A 21,418-nucleotide genomic window follows, 5' to 3' on the forward strand; every position below is an offset into this window, starting at 1 on the left:
AGTCATGGTTTGAAATGTTTTACCTAATTTTATGAAACTTGTGGCAATTTCCCTGAGTCATTTCTCACACATATTTGAAAACAATCATCAATGATTGTAAAATTTGATCTTTATTTGTTTATTGTATGATTTGTACCATTTTAATTAACAAATAGACAGCTGTCCTGCTTGTGATTTTTTGTTTTCATGAAAAAAGTAAGCTAACAATCATATTTAGTGAATATCTAATCTATTCTGATTTCTAGTCTCCTTCTAACCATGCTAAAACAGTAAGTTACAACCTACAAGTTAGACATCTGCCTTAAATTAAAATTAAATTCAAACACACCCAGGTAGCTGGAGACAGATCGAGTTGATTTCCATGAAAAATTTTCAAGTTTGACATGTTTTTCTACTTTTTTTTATGCATATATACCTTAGAAAGGTAGAAATAGGTTGTTTCTTGTTCATTTCAAAAGTAATTATCATAGCAGATGTTATTTCAAAGTCAAATGTACATTTACATATCCTACATGTAATCTTAATGCAGACAATCAAATAGGGGGGGGGGGGGATTTTTCAATGATGTAAACACATCTAAATATCTTTATGAAATAAAAAATAAAGGAAACATAATTGCATACTTTTATTGAAAAACAAATTTTCACAGCAATTATGAATTTCTTTATAAACAGCCTTAATTTTGTTTTCATAATTTCTTATCAAACACAAACCACAACATGGCATGATGCTTTCTTCAAGTTCCATTATTGTTCATGCATTATCGGATTTAATTTGAATTACCGGTAAATAGTCTGTAGAACACAAGGAATATGCATGTGGATAGAGGTGACAGGTTAATTTCAGGAGCTGACCCACAAGAATCAACAGGTACCGGTAAAAGCCATGTGGTAACAAGAGTCTGTTTTGAGCTGAAATAAAAAAAAAATAATTAGCTGTGTTTACATACATGTACTAGTAATAGCTGTGTTTACATTAACATATGCATAGTATATCTGGAAAAAATACACTGACCATGCAGTGTAATAGGTATGACATATCCCAATACATGACATAACATTTAGGCAGTACAAGATCAAAAATTTGCATATCAAGTCATAATATAATATTAAAAAATTTTCATAGGTATAAACACTTATCAAATTGAGAGAGAGAAAGTTTGAGAGAGAGAGAGTTTATTACCATACTTGTAGTGCAACAGTCAATATTTCAATTCGTAAATTACAAACGAATATTACCCACCGAACAGCGTCAAAGTACATGTACTGGTATTAGCTTCTGGTATACCATTTTTTATCAATTCTACTGTGTTTTTTTTTTTTGCAAATAAATTTAGCGAGGGTTTTTGCTTATTTTCTTATAAATCACATGTTTTAAAAACAATACTATGTGTAATAAGCATAAAACATGTATGAGTAAACTTAATGAAGAATTTTTAATAGATTATTTTTCACAGAATGTGGTACATTACATGTATGTCAATCTTTATAAAACTAGCGTATATTTCGTGCGCCATAAATTGCAAGTTTTTTGTAAATATCATTTACTTGCATGATAGGTATATATGGTCTAACCAAAATTTTCTTCATAAAGCTACAGCTGTATGTACCACATATATGTTTTGTCACAAGTATACATTTTAAAAAAAAAAACCCAAATTCCAACAGTTGAAATAAACTCAACTCATTCTCTGATAAGTTCATTGTGTTTTGTGCGTGCATATCGTATTTGTCTACTGCAACAGCAGCCAATCAGCGGTAAGCTGAATCCACAAAAAGAAAGTTTGTGTTTTAGGAGCGGGTAAATTGTTTATGCGACACTGTCAAGAAAACCACACCAAATAATAACAAGAAACATAAATATTCACTTATATGTATTGTGTTGTAAAGTAAAGGTTTTTAACACTTATTGCATCTTTCAAAACATGTGATGACCTTTAATCATCTGTCATATATCTGATATACATGTATATGTAAAAGATGGGAGAAATAACGACGGAACAAAGTGGAATTCGAACCTGGCCCTCTGAATCTCTAGTCAAGTGCTCTACCAACTGAGCTACATGTATCTGGCACCGGTATTCAAACCAGTCTGACCGTCACATTCCTTCCCCCTTAAATGATCTTCACCCTCGAAGATCACCCCTGGCAGGAGTTAACCTGTTAGTTCCAGGGGTTGGTCACAACACCAATATTGTAACAGGATGGGAGAAATAATGAAGGACCAAACCGGGATTTGAACCTGGGCCCCCTGAATCTCTAGTCAGGTGCTCTACCAACTGAGCTATCTGGCACTGGTATTCAAACCGGTCTGATCATCACATATATAAAGAATTATTTTAAACAATGTTGTTCAATAAAAAATAACACGCGCAACCTTCAGTTTTTGTCTGTAATTAATCAATATTGGCGTGCGATCAGTTCTCGCCGAGTACCATTTCTCACCAGTGCATTCACTGCATTGTTACGTCATTTTATCAACACATAAAATTATATACGAAAATATGATGTAACAGTGCACCAGCGAGAAATGGTCCTCGGCGAGAACTGCTCGCAGGCCAGTACTGCCAGTAGTCCGATTAAAAAAAGAGAATAAAAAATTACATTTAAAACATTAACAAGGACAATTTAAGTACACATCATAACTGCTAAACAAGAAAAATTATGTGAACTGGTAGAATAGTACGCATAGTTCTAACTTGTAACCTACATGTACAAGTACATGTACCGGGTACCCGTTGGTCTGCTAAACCTTTCTAATGATACAATGATTGGCATCATAAAGATATTAAAGTCATGTTTTAACTCTGAAGTCTGAAGTATACAATTTTATTTACTTGAAGTTATGTCTACAGGATATTCATGACTACATTTGGAGTCTTCTGCACAAGAATATATGATATGTTTCTAATTAGACCCTGCTTTGAATTTTGAGTTGAAAATTCACAATCTGTTATTTTTTTAAATAGATAAATTCAGTTACCCTTTCCAGTCCCCCATGAACCTCGAGCGAGTCTAAACATCCATGAAACATGTAAAAATTACACGTTAGTAAACAAACACCCACACCATAACAAAAACAAACAGTGTGCACGTACTTACATGTACATCTATACTATATACTAAATTTTAACTTTAACTTTTTTAAACTTTAAAAGGAGTAAAAGCCTCACCTTTTTCAGTAACATCCACATAAATCACACACTTTAATGTCCATCTTTTCTCCTTTATTACTCGTAGCTTATCAACGGCTGATCATCGACAGAAGTGTGGCTGTCAGAATTTCCTCGTAAACGATTCACACGAGAAAAATATCCTCCTTAAACAAATATGTAGTATTGTTCCCTGTGCATGTTCATATGTTTCACAGTAAATTGAAAATGCATTTGTACATCGAAAGAATACACAACTTCTCTTCTGCATTACGGCTCTCTCTTTTCTACAATGCCGTTCGCTACTGTTTACATTCGGCGCGCGCGCGGGGGTTACAAACAGGGGCGCCCCGACAAATAGTTGCACATAGAACGTTAAAATAATGTGTGTTCATTGAATTCATAAATGATATAGATGAAAAAAATGAAATTGAATCACAACTATTTATCTAAGACGCAACACAACGTAATGCAGTAAATGCCTGGGCCTTAAAGTGGCATTTGTTCGCTTGTGTGTCTATGTAGACAAATTAACTCGTTCATGTAACGTTACGATTCACACATATTTGTTTTATGAAATTTGAAAAAAATAGGGCACAGAACTTTTTAAATTTGATACCAAATGACATTATTTAATATATTAACAATAACTGAATTAATTTTTTTTCATAAAATGATAACGATTTTTGCTATTAGAAAAATACGTGTATGAGCTGCTGACCCCTAATTACAGGGGCCAGCCCTTTTTTCTTAATTTTAAATGAAAGCTCTCATTATTCTAAACAACTTTTGTTCTATATGTATTAACAAATTATGTTTAGTTTAAAGGTTATTATACAAAAAGCAACAAAATTTCAGACCCCCCAAAACCTTAAACTTTACCGGCAAATAGCTTAAAAACTAAAAAACATTTTGCCAAAATTTTCATGCCAGCAAAACTATAAAATGTTACCAACAATCCTGCTAAATTTCATGCAACCATCTTTTGTAGTTCCCGAGATCAACTCTGGACAAAAGACCCCCCAATTTTCAATTAAAGGGCAATAACTCATAACCGGAAGTGAATTTTAAAAATTTGAAAAAAACGTCCCGAGATATTAACATTGTCTACATACCCTGAAAGTTTCATAACAATCAGACAACAAATGTACGAGAAATGGCCTACACAAAATTTGCGGATAAAAAAAAAAAATAATAATAAGAAACAGTAGAATAACAGAAGGGTTTTCCGTTGAAAAACGGAAAACCCTAATAATAATAAGAAACAGTAGAATAACAGAAGGGTTTTCCGTTGAAAAACGGAAAACCCTAATAATAATAATGATAATGCTAAATAATTTCAACTCAATGTAGCGTACAAATCAGTCTTGTTGGATTGTTTTAATTTTTGTGATAGATGAGTTTAGTATAAATAACGTAGATGTCAATATGCATTACTGGTCAAAGAGAGATAACTCCAATATATCAGACATTTTTCTTCATGAGAGAGAAAGAGTATATGAAAATTTTGATTTTGTGCTGACTGAATAAAATACTTGTTTACTTCTTCTGTGAAAATCCATACAAATATTAAAAAGAACATATCTTTCACAGTATGACCCCCCATAACTCATGAGTTTATTGCTTATTACAACATATGTATTAAATGATGTCCGAATGTCTTCAAATAATAATGTCATTGTTAAGCCGCACCATTGCAACATCAACACTAAGAAGATGGGCGAAGGTGGGTAATTTTAAGCCCATAAAAGTAAATATATAGGACAATTAATTGTAAATAAAAGGCATATATAGCAACGCACGGGAACGGGGAGCTCACATGTTTGCAAATCACAGTATGGCTATACAAAATTGTCCCTCCACTTTTCTGTAACTGTAAAAAATGTATTGAAATTATTCATCAAAAAGCGTGATATAAATTACTGTAATAAAGTTTTCAGTAGTAAATAACAACCCCCTTCCCTGCAACAACACCCCCGAATATAAATTTCGATTTTTTTTATTTTTGCACTTCAAGATTTTTAGGGGTATGGCTGCCCTCTTCAACCTCGAATTCAAAGCAATGCTCTGTGCAAATTATAACATTTTCACCATATTTACGTCGTCAACTTTGTATTTTTTAAATTTATTTTCAATTCACGGCTCATTATCCAAACAAAATACCGGGAAACGACGGGAGCACAATTACAGCATAATATGAAACCAATAAATCATAATCGATAGATTGTGAACTACTTGTTTGTTCTAGCTAAATATCTGTAAGAGTTAAATGAACATGTTTGTGTCTTTACTTCTGAGTGTCTATCTTTAAAACATTGAGCTTTTAGCAATGGCGACTACTAGACCTAGACCTTAAGATTTCGATGATTTATTTTAAAAGTAATCATAACTGTTATATACCTTTATAATAAAAAATAAGTAATTAAAATAATACTGTGTTTAACATCTTGATTGTAGAAAAACACAATCTTTCCTGAATGAAAGGCACTGTCATGACTGTCTTATTTCAAAACATGCTTATTTTTTTTTTAGTAATTTTCAAAGCAAGAAATAAGTGGCTTATTTTGAAAACCGGCGTACTATCAAATCCGGCTAATTCTCAAGGTTTTAAGGTATTGATAATATATGCGCGGTTCTAGAAGGGGAGGGGTGAGGAGAGTCCAGTCCCCCCCCCCCCCGCAAAATTTAAATTTCTTTATATCTACAAAATAAAATTGCCAAAAATATGCCTCAGACCCCCCCCCCCCCCCCCAACTCATGAACGTCGGACCAAATTCTAGATCCGCGCATGTAATAACTAGTATATCCATATCAACGTCTTCAAATAGTGCCACATTTCAGAAACTCAAAGCCGAGTATTTCATGTTTTTATAATTGAAATAAGGCAATGTAATTCAACAAATGGATGACGCGATGAATTTTTTCGTTACAATAAAACATTCAACCAAACGTTTCAGGAAAATAAACAAGAGCCCATGGGTCTTGACGGTCACCTGAGTACATGTACTATAGCCCTTGGCTGAACCTTTCAGGTAGTCTATTGTTTTTTTTTTTATTTTCATGTTTACAAACGTCGATTCATAAAAAGGGGAAAGGGGTTACAGTTTTAACAATTTTTACCAGATCACGCAAACATTCAGACATTTTCCTCCATCCGTTTGAATCAGAAAGTCCATTTCAACTTTACCGTAATATTCAAAATGATGTGGTCAAAAACTAATTAAAACCAAATAACAAAGTTGTTTACAAATCATTTATTAGACATGAAAACACATTATTTAAAGTACACAATGTACAACTGCAGGGTTTATTACTAGTGAGTAAGAAACAAAAGTTACTCAATCTTCAATGACAGAAATATTGATGGACAAAGATTAAATAAACACCATTCTAATGTTCAACAAATGTGGTACCTTCAGTTTTTCTGCTTTGAGAAAAGAAAATGTATGATTTATATTTTTATTCTTATTAAAATCATTGAAATTAACTCATAACTTAATATAAACATGATAAAGGAGAGCTAAAAAAGATTTTTACAGATATTTATCAACATTAACATGTTTTGATTTCTTTGACAAATACCAAACAAGGTTTCTCTGATTGTATTCTTATAATGTACACAGTTTGTTTAGACATTAAATGTATAAACATTTAATTCATTGACAATACAATGACTACACTAAAACAGTTTGTTATTATGATATATAAACATGATAAACAAAACAATGATATTGTTGACATGAACTAAATGGACGTATATTTTATATGCATGACTCTATTATATAATATAATTAATTATCTTTATGCTAATACATGTTATATATATACAGACAGTCAGTTTGTCAACATGTAATACATACAATGTTACACTGCTGTGTAATGTTCTAGACATATTGTATTTTCATCACTGTACCTGTGTACTCAGCCACAATGAGGTTGTCTCTGGTGTCCACACATAAACCCCGTGGATACTGTAAACAACAGTTGTCAATGTAGCGGAGGAACTGTCCGTCCTGATCCAGGATGTGGATACAGAAGTTGTTATAGTCTGCTGTCAGGATCCGACCCTGGCTGTCTGTTGTGATGCCGTGTGGATAGAATGATCCCTTGGTAGTAGAGGGAGCACCAGTGTAGGTAAACCGGAGTTTCCCGGCCTGATTGACCACCACTACTGCATAGGCTCCAATGTCTGACACACAGATATCTAGGTTCCTGTTCTCACTGATGTATTTACTGTTAGATAATTCACCATATGAATAGAGAGGTTGTACTTTGTCGTCGTACTGAATACTTTGTTTCTCTGTGGAGCCAGAGTAACACACAACTTTTGTTTGTTTATCATCATCACTGTCCATGACAACCAGGAGGTCACCAGAGGAGGTACTACAGACACCGAGAGGTCTCCACCCCTGTAGTTCAATCACTGTCTGTATCTGTGTATTCTTCACTATGTTCACAGTTCTATCATCGTAATCAGTATAAACTAGATCCCCACGCCTTGTCACTGCTATGTCCTCTGGATAGTTCCCTGACTTGGTTTGGACTGACTTCAATAGTTTCTGACTGAGGTTGTAGAGTCTCATGATTTTGTCATCACCACACGTCCATATCTCCTCATCACTCAGACAGGACACACGGCTTAATGATCCTCTATATTCGGTGAATATCCCTGTGATGGTCCGTGGTACATCAATGAGCGGTCTGTCCGAGGGAGAGGACTCAGCACCGGGAGATTCCATGGTGTAGCCATGTTCTTCTGTTTTGATAGATGACGCTGACAGAGAACCAAACTGTTGATAAAGCTGTTCTTTGTTGATCTTCTGAGGGGTAAAACTTTGTAAGGACACTGTGAGTTTAGGAGGCAATCTTCTGAATTCATCATTCCTGGATTTGTAGGCAGAGACACGGCTGACATCATTGGAGTCCAGTAACGTCTTTAGTTCAGTAATGGTCTGTGTGATTTCAGAAATGGTGTGTTTAATTTCATCTTCCTGTTTGTCTAAGACAGCCAGGTATTTGGTGTCCGTTTCCTCCACATTAGATTTCATGTTTCTGATAATGGTGTTTATTTCTCTGTGCAAGTCTTCTCCATGTCTGTCGATTTCTGTTGTTAATTTCTGGGAGTTTTCATTCAGAGCAGATTTCTGGACTGGGATAATGGATGCAATCTCTTGGTATTTGGGATAAATGGATTTCTCTAATTAAGGTCTTCCGTTTCCAACGGAAGACCTTATAGTTTTCGTACTGTTTCTTATTATTATTATTATTTTTTTCCACGAATTTTGTGCACGTGATTTCTCGAAAACTATTCGGCCGATTTCGACCATCTTTTCACAGATGATTGCCAGTGGTCATAATTCTAGAAGTTTTTTAAAATTTTGAAATCGGCACTTCCGGTTCCGATTTACGGCCGATTTTGTCAGTTTTTACGACCCATTTTGTGCAGACATAAACTCAGAGACTATCAGAGATAGGAATATGAAATTTTCAGGATAGGTAGACAATAGGTTAAAGTTGTGCACAATGTAGTTTTTTAGCGCCAGTGGCGCCTTTTCGATGAGCTCGCCTAGTCTCGAAAATTGGGTACGAATTACGAATCAAATTTTTCATACGTTTTGATCTGTATCTTTTTATGAGTTGATATTTTGTTAAAACATATATAACAAAAGTGGTAGATAATCATAAGTCCTTTCCAACAAAATCAAGAAATAGGGGCTGGCCCCTTAAATTAGGGGTAAAGACACTCATAAACTTTATTACAAATAACTTAAAAACGATAAAGATTTTGTAATGCATTACAGAAGCAAAGTTGTTGACCGTAACAATATCTATCAGGTAAGATCGTTGCCACGCCCATTTATTACGTAATTAGGGATTTTTAGGGGCCAAAGTACTAAAACTTTGACGCAATTTATCTAGAAAAATAGACATATTTTGTTAAGCATTGTTGAAGAGAAAATGCTTGCATTGATGATTCTAATCGATTCCATTAATCAAAACACCAATGTCTGTCCCCATTAAGGATCTAGAGGGCTGGCCCCTAAAATATTCAATCATTTGTATCTAAAAATTGAACAACAATTCTAGATAAGTGTAAGAACAAAAAATGTTAGTATTCTTTTGACCCTTCAAATGAATTCAAGAAAAAGGGGCTGGCCCCTTAAATTAGGGGCCAAGATACTCGTAAACTCTATTACACATATCTTAAAAACGATCAAGATTTTTTAATGCATTATAGAAACAAAGTTGTTGGTCGTAACAATATCACTTTGTAAAACTAATTTCTAAACCAATTAATAACGTAATTAGGGATTTTAGGGGACTAAAATCTTAAACCTTAAATGTGCTGTATGTGAAAAAGCAATACTCTTTGTTAAGCATTTCAAGGGATATTGACAATTGTATGCATTATATGAAAGGGAGTGGTTGAGGGGAAATTCTGAAATTTCATTGATATTTTAATCGTATCGTTTTAAAATTGAACGGAAGACCTACTCGTTACTCGTAACGAGATCGTATCTAGTTCTTGTAAATCTGTTTGAATCATTTCTTTCCTGCTATCAATGTTTTTAATTATTTCAATAAATTTATGGCCACTGTGTTCTTCAGAGGAAAGACATGTTGTACAAATAGGAATGTCACATTGTTTACAGTAAAGTTCACATAGTTTTGTGGAATGTTTTGGGCATTTAGGAGTAGATCCTCTCTTTTCAAATGGCAGCACTTTGTGTTCTTTGGATAGATCAGAGAGATGTTCCCCCACACAGGCTTTACACAGATGTATGTGACAAATGTCACAGTACATAGGGGGGCCCGGGGTTTCACAGAGATGACACCGTAACACATCCTGGGCCCAGCGCTTGTCCATGGTCAGATACTTTTACTCATGCTCTGAAAAAATAAAAAGGTTGATATATCACTTTTCTTTTTTTTGTTCATTTGACTATTTCTTATAAAACTTTGGTGTTTTCTGAAGAAAAATATTGTTCTTCTTGCAAACAGGACACTTTAGAGCTTAAAAGACAGGAAGACATTTAAATTCTTTTAAAAAAGAATTTCTCCTACATATAACTTGCTTTAACATGTTTAAAGAATGTGACTGACTATTTAGGACATTATATCCCAAACAGGCTATGGTGACCAATTTGAGTGATTGGTCCCAACCTGTTAAACCAGGTCTGAAGGACATGTAGGACAATATCATTTAATATACAAAGCGCCGGCAAGCACTGCGAGCTCTAACTCCAAAACAAAAACAAAATGCTCCCTTTGACCTATTGAATTTTCTGTCATCAGAATTGAACCCACAATTCCAAGTAAATTGCAAATGGCTTCTCATAATATTCAGGAACAAAAATTATATTTTGAAAATAAATTGAGGATAAAAAGGCAGTTATCAAATCTAAAAGAGCCACTATCATAACTTCTCAGCTATTTTTGTAACCAAGGGCAGCATGATCTTAATGCTCTGATGAGAGTGAGATTTTTCAAAGTGAAGCTACAATTACATTACTTAAATTGCACTGAAACATGCATTGCTTCTAACAAATTCTAGATGTCACACCGGACAGTCAATCTCACTTTGCTTACTTTACAGATGCATCATATCAAGGACCAACCCAGGGGGCAACTTGGGCAAAATAGACATTTTTTGATTGGTAACTTTGCCGGAATTTACTCCGAAAGAGAAGTTGAAGTCGCCCTGTATTATGAGTTCACAATCTTGTAAATTAACCCCAAATTAAGGCAATGAAATGATAAAAACTTATTTTTAACACATTTTCACAGCCTCAGTTATCTTTTGTTATAATTAATTACTCAAAAAAGTCTTATCTTTAGGGGTTATAAATACGGGAGATGCAACCACATACTGTGCAACTGATGTTTATTTCTTATAGTGTTGATATTACAATTAGTTGTTAACTTGTAATTAGTTAATAACTCTGCCAAATTAATGCAAAAATAATTATGAAACCGTTTGTTACAGTTATTTTAAAAAAAAAAGATCTTGTACATAACGGTTGTAATTGGGTCAAAGGGTCGGACTAATACATTACTGTCAACGCCGATGACGGGATCCCGTATTTTCCGCAAACCCCGCGGTCAAAATAAGATGTCTCCGGTAAAACCGCGTACCCCTGCGGTAGAGTTGTCCAGCAAAACAACACCACCATGGTCTTGATGATAAATTATAGGTGAATAAAAGTATTGGACTGAAGCGCAAGTTATCTCCCTCCACTATAAAATATCTGACAGCTACACGACACTACAGGTACATGTATATATCATTTTAATTACTGGAACTATCTAGAATAACATACGATATATATCTTTAAAATGTTACATTTTTAGAGTAAATTTAAAATAATTAATCATTGCTTCTTCATTTAGATACTTGACGATGTATTTTTACAATCCATTCAAACTGACATAGACTATTCAAAAATTGATAAGTATGCTTGGCAGCTGGATTATAATGTTTTTTAATTTTTATTATTCAATCTTATTAAATGTGAAGAAGTATTGAATATTCTCTATTTAATCTACGTAAACTGCATACCAAGTAAATTAAATTGATGAAATGCTTTTGTTAATAAATAACTAGTGTTGTTCTGTTATTCTAACCCGATATGCTTGTTATATCACTGCTCTCTTTAACTCCATTATTTCAGCTGTTATTCTTTACAAGAAATGGTATGAGGTTGTTAATTTACATCACAAAACAACATGGGAAATTGTACATGTTATTAAATGCATACATCTCGAATTACTTTTTAAAAAATCCAATGCAAACTGTGTTTGTACACTTTTTCTTTTATTTCATATTGTGTATATTAAGGAAGGAGTCTTCTCGTTATCAAACATACTTCTTATAATAATAAAGAACTATATATGATAAGAATTAAATTTGGCCCCCATAATTCATCATTTTTTAAAGTGTTTCAATTACAATAAAATGTTATGTTATAATTTAGAAGAGTTCATATAAAATATATTTTTCACATATTTGTTTGATTTTTTTGCACTCACTTGCAGTATATGACGTCGGAAGTGACGATATTTCCAAAATTCAATCAAAATCAGTCGAAATTGACTTTTTTCTCATTTTTTACGAATGGGAAATATAGAGCGCATGCTTGAACCAGAACAAATTTTTTGTCACTTATTAGTCTTGTCTAGATACATCTCTGATTAAAATATTTTGTTGGTTCAAGCATGCGCTCTATGTTTCCTGAAAGTAAAACTTCTTGAAAACAAGCTTTTTTTATGCTAAAATGCAAAAATGGCGGAAAAAGGCTGTCTTTACAATGCCGTATTTCTAAATTGTGGGCACTTGAATCAAAATGAACATTAATTTAAAACATCACATATATATCTGTACAAAGATAACAAAGAGTTACAGTAAAATAATGATATTCCTTTTAGGGGGCCATTTTAGGCCCATACCATATATAGTCCTTTTTAAAAATTGACACAGTAAAACAGATCATATAACCAAATGATTCTAACAGTTTAATTAAATTTGACCTTGTTTTCACATAATGGTCAGGTCAAGGTCACTACTTTTTCCCCCCTACTTAAAGGATGATAAAAATAAATTTAGTTCTTTTTAATTATGTAGACATCTGTTTAAGATATGAAGGTTCTATTCCTCAATGAAATGATAAAATATCAGAATGCCTATCAGCTTATACACTGTACTACTAAATGGGAATAAATTTTATATATTGCCTAACCCACATTTCCTCTAATTTTCACAAATTTGGAAGAAATTTTGATACTTTTTTAATGCTTCCAATAATAAAATATTTCTGATATTTATGTATTATGAAGACTTAATATAAAGATATAAATTGACAGAAAAGCTAATATATTGACCATTTTATAAGAGAGAAAAACTGATTTTAGTGATTTTTTCTACACAAATCAATGTACAGAATGGGTGCTTTAAAAAGCTTATAAAAATATAATTTGCTTGGCAAATCTTATTTTAAAAACAAATTCTGAAACCCAAGTATCATATCATAAGTTAACATTACTTAAAAAATCCAACATTAATGTTATTGTTTTCAAAGTGCTAAAACAGACTCATTATTCTACAGCAATTCTGAATTGCGAAACGTGATATTTTTCTACACCAATATTCCGCCCAAAAATAAAGTATTTCTTAGATTCTAAATATTGATAACTATTTCTATGCAAAATTGTACGATAGTAAGAAAGAAAAAAATATACTATTTTAATTTCCTTGATTTAAAGAACATTTATGTTTTAACTAGTCGATAACTAGTCGATAACCAGAAAAGACTCCTTCCTTAATTATGAAATTGTGTACGGCTTCGTCTAATCGTACAACACCGCCCATTGCCTATCTTACAGAGGAGGCTTATTGATTATTATGAGCGTCGCCGATCTTGATTTCATCTTTATGTGAGAGAGGGAAATTGGGTAATGCGCTTTAACCTCCTCCCCCCACTTTCAATTTGCTTCAGACGCCACTGCATTCATTTGCAATATACTAATATTAAATATTTCTAAGTTTAGTATTCATAATAGACAGTATACATCGTGACTGAATCCAACATGCAGTTTCAGGTGGAGGGGGCGGTTACAAAAACGTTATTTGAAGCTGATACTACATTTATTTTGTACAAGTTCTGTGACCGTAGGTAAAAGCTCTCCGCGTAGCATGTGCGATTTAAAAATGGCTGCAGTGAGGAGAGCGATGAATTAACTGCTATGCAAAAGGATTAAATAACTGCGGGGGGAACGCGGTTAAATACGGGATCAGCGTTGTTGGTACTGTACCTCCAAAATATACAGAAATAGAGAGACTGAATTTATTGTCAATTAGCTAAAACAATTACAAAACATTTCATCTATAAAATGTGTGAATACATCAAATAAATTAAATTTAATAAATTGGATAAGTTTTTATTAATTTTAAAAGTTGTTTTATTTTTGATTGACTGCTTCTAATTTAATTTAAATTATTAAAGAGACAGTACAGGTGCAAACACATATTTGAATAACTTCAGATTTACCCATTGTTTCGCTAGGAAATAAGAAATAACGTTGATTGTAACAGTCGAAATAGATGAAAATCCCTTTCACATACTTAATTAATGTAATTATGAGCTTCCGGAAATTTAAGAGTCGTACAAACCGGAATAATCTTATATCATTTATTTGTACCGCGTGGATTTTGATGGACAGTAATTGACACGTGCTGACAACTACAAGATATTTGCCCGACTCCGATCATTGTGGTATACGAGGTAAAAAGGACTCTCTAAACGGAACACATGATCACTTTTTCGATAATCTATTAATGGTTTTCCAATTTCGGTTCATTTTAAATGAACAGACATAAATGAGTCAAATAACCCCTCAAGGAGCCTCAGTTACAAAAATAAATTTAGCTTGTAGTCAACTCCTGTGATAAGCACGCAAAATACATGCTTACAAAATAATAATTGTGTTTATTTAAAAAACTTTGAACAACTATTACCTGGGAGAAGTAGAAAAGGCATATTTTTATCAACAAACATGTACAGGAGAATCTCTACGAGCCCTGCATGTGTTTTGTTCACAGTAAATACGCATGCGTAATAGTATAAAGGGCTGACCCTGTAACACGTTGCGATGTGTTTATGTGATAGGTTATACGTAATTATTAATTTTAATGAAATAATTAGATTTATTTAATGGAGAACTTTGTAATTTTCTGAAAATTTATACATTCATGAGTAGTACAAAAATACCGATGACGATCAGAAAATTTTTTAAGTCGTTTTTTTTATAAGATGCAGCGTACTGTCTCTTTAAAGGTTAAATCTGTGTATATCATCATTAGCGTTATGCCGTTGTCAAGTAAGGTCTCCCTGATTTCTCAAACTTCTTCCTATTTTTGTGTTAGGGAGAAGTAGTCTCCCTAATATTTTGCTCTAGGTTGGTCCCTGCATATATTAATGTACCAAAGAACCTTATTTGTGTAATGATATTAACTAAAAATAGTTCGTTATTTTTCAATGTGAACGTCAGTTCCAGTTGTTTGTACGTAGCATTTCATGATGTAAATAATAAGTTTGATAGGTCAGTCGACTAAGTGATAGCTAGTGAGAACACCCCCACAAATCATTCTTATCATCTCCTGTTTTCCTTTACCAGGCCTGTACTCTATGAATTGGTGTGTTGTATATATAACCATAGTTATATTTTTGATGTTTTCCCTTGACAAGTTGTATTTCAGTTTTTACAGAGTGTTAATTGCAATGGGATATATACCTTTTTTAAAATCATTTATAAAATAAAATGCAACAAAATTTTCCCAGGGTGTTATGGAAACAAATCACAAAAGTTTCTCCACATCAAGTGAATACTTAAGTTCATATCTTATTAGACCATTAAAAATTTAGTAATATAACAATGGAATAGAAATGAATGGACAAACCGTTGTTTCATACTTATGATTGATTAATTTCATTTTGATCACTACATATGTAGGGTGAGATTTTTCTTTTCTATGCTGCGCTCGCCTCAACAGTTGCACCAAAAACATATCATATATAACCAAGGGTGTGTTCAATAGAACGAGTGCTCGCAAACGCTCACTAAAATTTGTGTTGCAGGTATAGGGAATTTTGGCGAGCATGTGCAACACCCGCTCTATTGAACACACCTTCGGAACGTATACATCCCTATTACCAGTTAACACATTTTCTTGATTTTCATATACAGGCTTAAAAAATTTCAGTACCGGTAATATTCGAGTGAATTAAAATATGCTATAGGAGGCCCAAGGGCCACATCGCTCACCTGAGAATAAAGTCAATGAAAAGCTTTAACCGTCTTTAGAGTATCAAATACAAAATGTCTAGACAACTTCATAATTGGTTTTTGAAAGATTTTTCTCTGTGTATTCCTGTTTAGAAATTCAACTCTCCTATAGTAGCCCAACACTAACTCCAGAGATTATAATTCATAAACTTGAAACTACAATACCTGAGTGGTTGTGCTCAAGTTACAGCTTTTCAGGATTGGTTTTCGAAAATTAGATTTTCCTCCATGTATTCCTACATAAAAATTTGTACCCAAGCTGTTGCCCCACTGTATCCCTTTGCCCAATAATGCTTTGTGCCAAGTTTGGATGAAATTGACCAAGCAGAAGATGAAAATGTTGAAATTTACAACAACGACAATGACAGACAATGGCCAAATTTTGATCAGAAATAAAAACTAAATTGACAATTACTGGCAAACAACCAATTCTTGCCAAGAACCATTTCTCGCCAGTGTATTGTTACGTCATTCTATCAACACAATGACATAAAATCATGTACAAAATATGACATAACAATGCACTGGCTAGAAAAGGTACTTGGCATGAATATAAGGTTGCACGCCAGTAGAGATAAAACACTAGGTTTAAATTATCAACTTAATCAGATAATAGTTACATGTATTAATACCTACAGTTAACAAATTACAAACCTTTTCACCTCCAACTCAAAATGGCGACAATGCGCTTCAGCTTTGGTTTTTTCTCTTCCTGGTTAGGTTTCCTGTATAAAATCACGTGATTGAGTAGTTTCAATACAACACAAAACCAAACATTGCGGGCAAATCTACTATAGTAATTGTGCTGTTTTAATGTCTGACAAGTTGAAGAGCAGTCACATTAATCTTAATTATCCTATTAAATTACAAAGATGACTAGATGATTTTAGTTTCATGATATGCTAGCCAATAGTCATCATGGTCATAAAGCTAGATAATTTGAAAGGACAGCAACATTTTAACGATTCCCTCATAACTACTCATAAGCTGGTACATTTTAGGCAATTTCGCCGACTCTGTTATAGCATTAGATTAAAATAATTCTTCAATAATCAGTAATAACATACGTTTAACGAACTACGCACCTCATAAAGATCTACAACTCAAAATGGCGACAATATCCATGTTTGATCTTCCTAGTTCATGTTTACTCCTCTTCCTCAAGTTCCTGGTCGGCGGCCTATTAAAATCACGTGATTGATTTAAATAAAAGACAAAATCAAGTTCCGGATAATATGTTTTATTGCTTTCGATAAGTTTGGCGAGTATCTAGTACATTTTGGAACGATGTGTTTATTATGCAGCGTACAGATGTAGTCAGACGATAGGAATAAGTCATTTTAACATTTTCCAATCTAGATCTCGTCAGAAATCGCTGGAGAAACGGAAGAACTTGTTTAAAACATAGCTTGAAACGAGGACCCCCTATAAATCCAAGATGGCGAGTGTCGTCCCTTTACTTTTTTTAATGTACATTGAATACACTTTTTTAACATGACTGAAACGGGGGATTTCAGTGAATTTATTTATTGCAATACACAGAAATACACATAAGATTACCAATTTTAATAATTTTTTTCTTGGGGAACAAATAATTAGGAAATTCACTATCCAACAACCAAGCCCCTGTGGCTTAGTGGCTACTGTTAGTGGCTGCTAGCTTCAGCCTGGTTGCGTATGGCTGTGTTCGAAAGCACATTGGTCGATGTCTGGTTAAAAAAAAGAGAAAGATATCAATTGCTACTCATAATTTTACTGCGTATGAAAAAGGATGGACAATACCTTGTAAACACATTAAATCATATGTGTGCGCGCTAAAATTTAACACATAGCATGTTATGCTGATTAAAAAAAGCAATTTTTGGAGGTTTCGCTTTCCGCCGCCATTTTTAAACTACCTGACCAGAGACAGACCAGAGACTCTCCTTTGGTTTGACCACGGTTTCATTTTAGTAGGACTAAAGTGGGTTCGATCTCATTTTAGTCGAACTAAGGTGACCGTGGTTTGTGATCGAACTCGCTCTTTATGTGTTGATAAAATGACGTCACAATGTACTTGCGAAAAATGGTACTCGGCAGGACTGGCCCCGAGGTTATAAAACTTTTTTCATACTCGTACTCGTACTCATACTCCGTACTCCGAGTATGTGCTCCACTGAGTACGACTTTAAAAACCGAGGTTATAAAAGTTTTGGAGTATGCTCTCCGCTGAGTACTATTTGGAGTATGCTCCAAAAGCCGATCGATGAATTTTTACGTCTCTGAAGAAAGACAGAGAACGGTAATTCATGTAAATAGTCCTGGCATGTAGGCAAACTGTACATGTATTCAGATTAATTATTTATTAACAAAATATAACACATTATTTACATGTACATATTACCTTCTACATCTGCAAGCATGGAGATGTGTCTGCATCTATAACTTATGAATTTTTGAGCAACAGAGACGATAAATCCAGTGTAATTGGTAAAATTATCAACAAATTGTGTTTATGTCAAATCTCTCTCTCTCTCTCTCTCTCTCTCTCTCTCTCTCTCTCTCTCATGAGACTCAGATAGTGATTCATGCATGTGATGATTAAGTATAATTATGTTGTAAGGAACGATATGAATATAAAAGAAAGAAGTAAGAATTTACACGGATATGAAGAGAGTATTTCAACATAGAATTTAGTTCGATATATCTTAAGTTTTCCTGGCTTTTATACGATTTTGATATTTTACATGCCAGGAAAAGGTCAGAAACGACGCCAATACAAAACTGGAAAGTCACTGCCCCCAAGTGGATATCTCTTAAGATATTTAATGAGCAGTTCCTGTATTAGGAAAAACAGGGAAGAGTTTAATTCAAAAATAGAAACATATACTTGGGAAAATCACAAAAATACTGAGAAATCCGTTTATTTTCACACTCATATAGTATACACTAAGGAAATTATATGCCATTGGTTATTCCAATTTAATTGCAACATACTTAGTACTATATTTGCCTTTTAAAATTCTTGTGAGAAAAAAACATCTAATATCTTGAAGGGGTGGGGTGGGGGTGGGTGTTGGAATTGCATCAATGAACATATGCCAAAAGCCAAGGACACACGTAAAGTTTCTCATTTTAATATTTTTTGGGAATATGCACGAGAGTTTAAGAAAATTCACTAATTGAAATATTTTTGAAATTTCCAATTTGAGGACCACGTTAAACCGAAACAACGTGTTCAAGGAAACTGTGTACTAAAGTTGATGTACCCCTTTTTGTGGGGTTTTATTTATGGTTCAAGTTTTTCTCACTTAGTCAAGGCTTGAAAATGTGTGTTTAGAATTTATATATACATACTGTGTCATTTTTAATCTTAAGTAACGTCCATTGATATTTTTGAGCAAGCCTTTTCCTATTCATCTTTAAAATTCGAAATACATGTGTTAATTTTGATGCATTTGACATAGATATTTGGTTACTTTAGATAAAAAAGGAATAGCTATATGAATTATCTAAATAGTTACTTGCTAATAAAATTAAACAATTTAAGAGATGAATATTCCCACAGCTAAGCTATATAGAGAAAATTCTCTCACATGAAAATGCGAAGAAGCTATTTTAAGTAGTACATGTATTTTCAATCGATTGCATAGAATAACAAAAATCCCCTTCAAATCTCTCTTTCTCTCTCTCTCTCTCTCTCTCATAAATTCAAGCTTTTATCATGCGGGTTATGATTAATTTAAGTGTTTTTTTTCTTTACATAAACAAGCTTTTAATTAACTTTAAATTACCCGAATTCTCAAGCAGAATATATACGTCGATCATACTTAATGTTTTTCCATAACTGTGTATTTAAGAATAAAATCTGATGTCATAACACCAAATTTTATTTGTAGAAAGATACTAATATAATACTGAAGACCGGGACCCACCATCCTTATATTCGAGCGTTTATAATCAAATGTTAAACCAAACAATGCATTTCACCTTACGTATACTTAGACATGTCTATGCTCTCGATGTTTTAATTCGAAATAAATAATAAAGATCGTAAGGTAGGTGATGTTCCATGATAAAATTTCTTGAATATTTGGTAAATAAAAATCAATTACTGGTAGATGGTTCGGAATGGATACTCTACCTTCCCGCAGTAAAATTAAAAAGAAGTTGCGGCCTATATTAGACAAAGAACACATCTAGATCTCTGCAGCTACATGTAGTATGTATGGTCATCTAGGAAGCCGAATATGTACTTCATAATTTTATAAATATTGCCAATACAAAACATAAAAATTCGAAATAATATCTTTATGTTTACATCTAACGCCCTTTAACCTGCGTTTTAATTACTTACTGCTGATTCTTGATTACTTCCTATATTTCCAAGTAAGATTGCTTTTTGTTAATTTTCAAAATAGGTTTTTATTATCGATATTTCGAGATAAAAAGAAATGAACCTTGTTCAAAATTACTCTAAATTTCACAGCGTTTTTGACACTACAGAGGAAAGGCGATTTATAAGCCAATATTTTCCACATGCAGACAGTAGCTGTTTTATGAAAATAAAAAAAACACAACAACAATCGTATAGATAAACCATAGGAAGTAGGATTCGCCGCCCCCCCCTCCCCCCACTCACACACACCAACACCAACTCCTCTTAAAAATATTTAGTTCCAAGGGTAGATCCAGAATGTGAAGTTAGAGGGGACGTCAGTATAAGACAGGGAGTCTGGAGAGGCCGCTTTGTGGCCTCCAGATGGTCCAGGGCAAAGTCCTGTTGGTGACCCAGGGGGCAAAGCCGGCCCCGGAAGCTCCAGGATTCTAGAGATTTTGTAGGGTAAAAAGGAAGTCTTTAAATAGACGTTTGAGATATTTCTTCTCGTGATTACCGGTATACTTAAAGTAATAAAATTATTTACAATTTTTAAAGGTTTGTAGATTTAAGTCCTACAGCCCCCCCCCCCCACTCACACACACCAACACCAACTCCTCTTAAAAATATTTAGTTCCAGGGGTAGATCCAGGCCCCGAGGTTATAAAACTTTTTTGAGTACGATCTCGTACTCCAAATCGTACTCCGTGCTCCAAATCGTACTCCTACTCAAGATATCGAGGTTATAAAACTTTTTCATACTCCTACTCGTACTCCGGCTGAGTACAAAAATGCGATTTTCTGAGTAAGCTTTGAAGCTTTCTCAAAGTCGTACTCAAGACATTTAATCTAGATAAAATGCAGTGCAAACATATAATATTGTTCATACTGTAACATTGCGGTATTATACGCTCTAATTTAATCATATTTACATGTATATGAATTAAAATGGAAAGTTTTTACCATTTTATTAATGACATATATAGATATAAAGGAGGTGAATTTAAGAGTAAGGGCGAACTGCAACCAAGATTATCAAAATAACCTTTAGATAGTTTGCTTCATTAATT

The 21,418-nt window shown here is 33.5% G+C and overlaps 1 protein-coding gene and 1 pseudogene across 1 annotated transcript in view; both read right to left on the bottom strand.

The window, feature by feature from the left end:
- LOC128158154 (tripartite motif-containing protein 2-like) overlaps positions 1-10,028 on the bottom strand; it is a 275,172-nt pseudogene extending 265,144 nt beyond the window's left edge.
- A 1,267-nt stretch (positions 10,029-11,295) lies between these two features.
- The window catches only part of LOC128158113 (E3 ubiquitin-protein ligase TRIM71-like), an 82,672-nt gene continuing 72,549 nt past the window's right edge, over positions 11,296-21,418 (bottom strand). Inside the window, exon 5 of the transcript XR_008239920.1 lies at positions 11,296-11,389. The gene's annotated coding sequence lies outside the window, so the exon portion shown is untranslated. The remainder of the gene's footprint in view (positions 11,390-21,418) is intronic.

The sequence above is a fragment of the Crassostrea angulata genome, chromosome 8 (genome assembly GCF_025612915.1).
Source record: "Crassostrea angulata isolate pt1a10 chromosome 8, ASM2561291v2, whole genome shotgun sequence".
Taxonomy (NCBI): domain Eukaryota; kingdom Metazoa; phylum Mollusca; class Bivalvia; order Ostreida; family Ostreidae; genus Magallana; species Magallana angulata.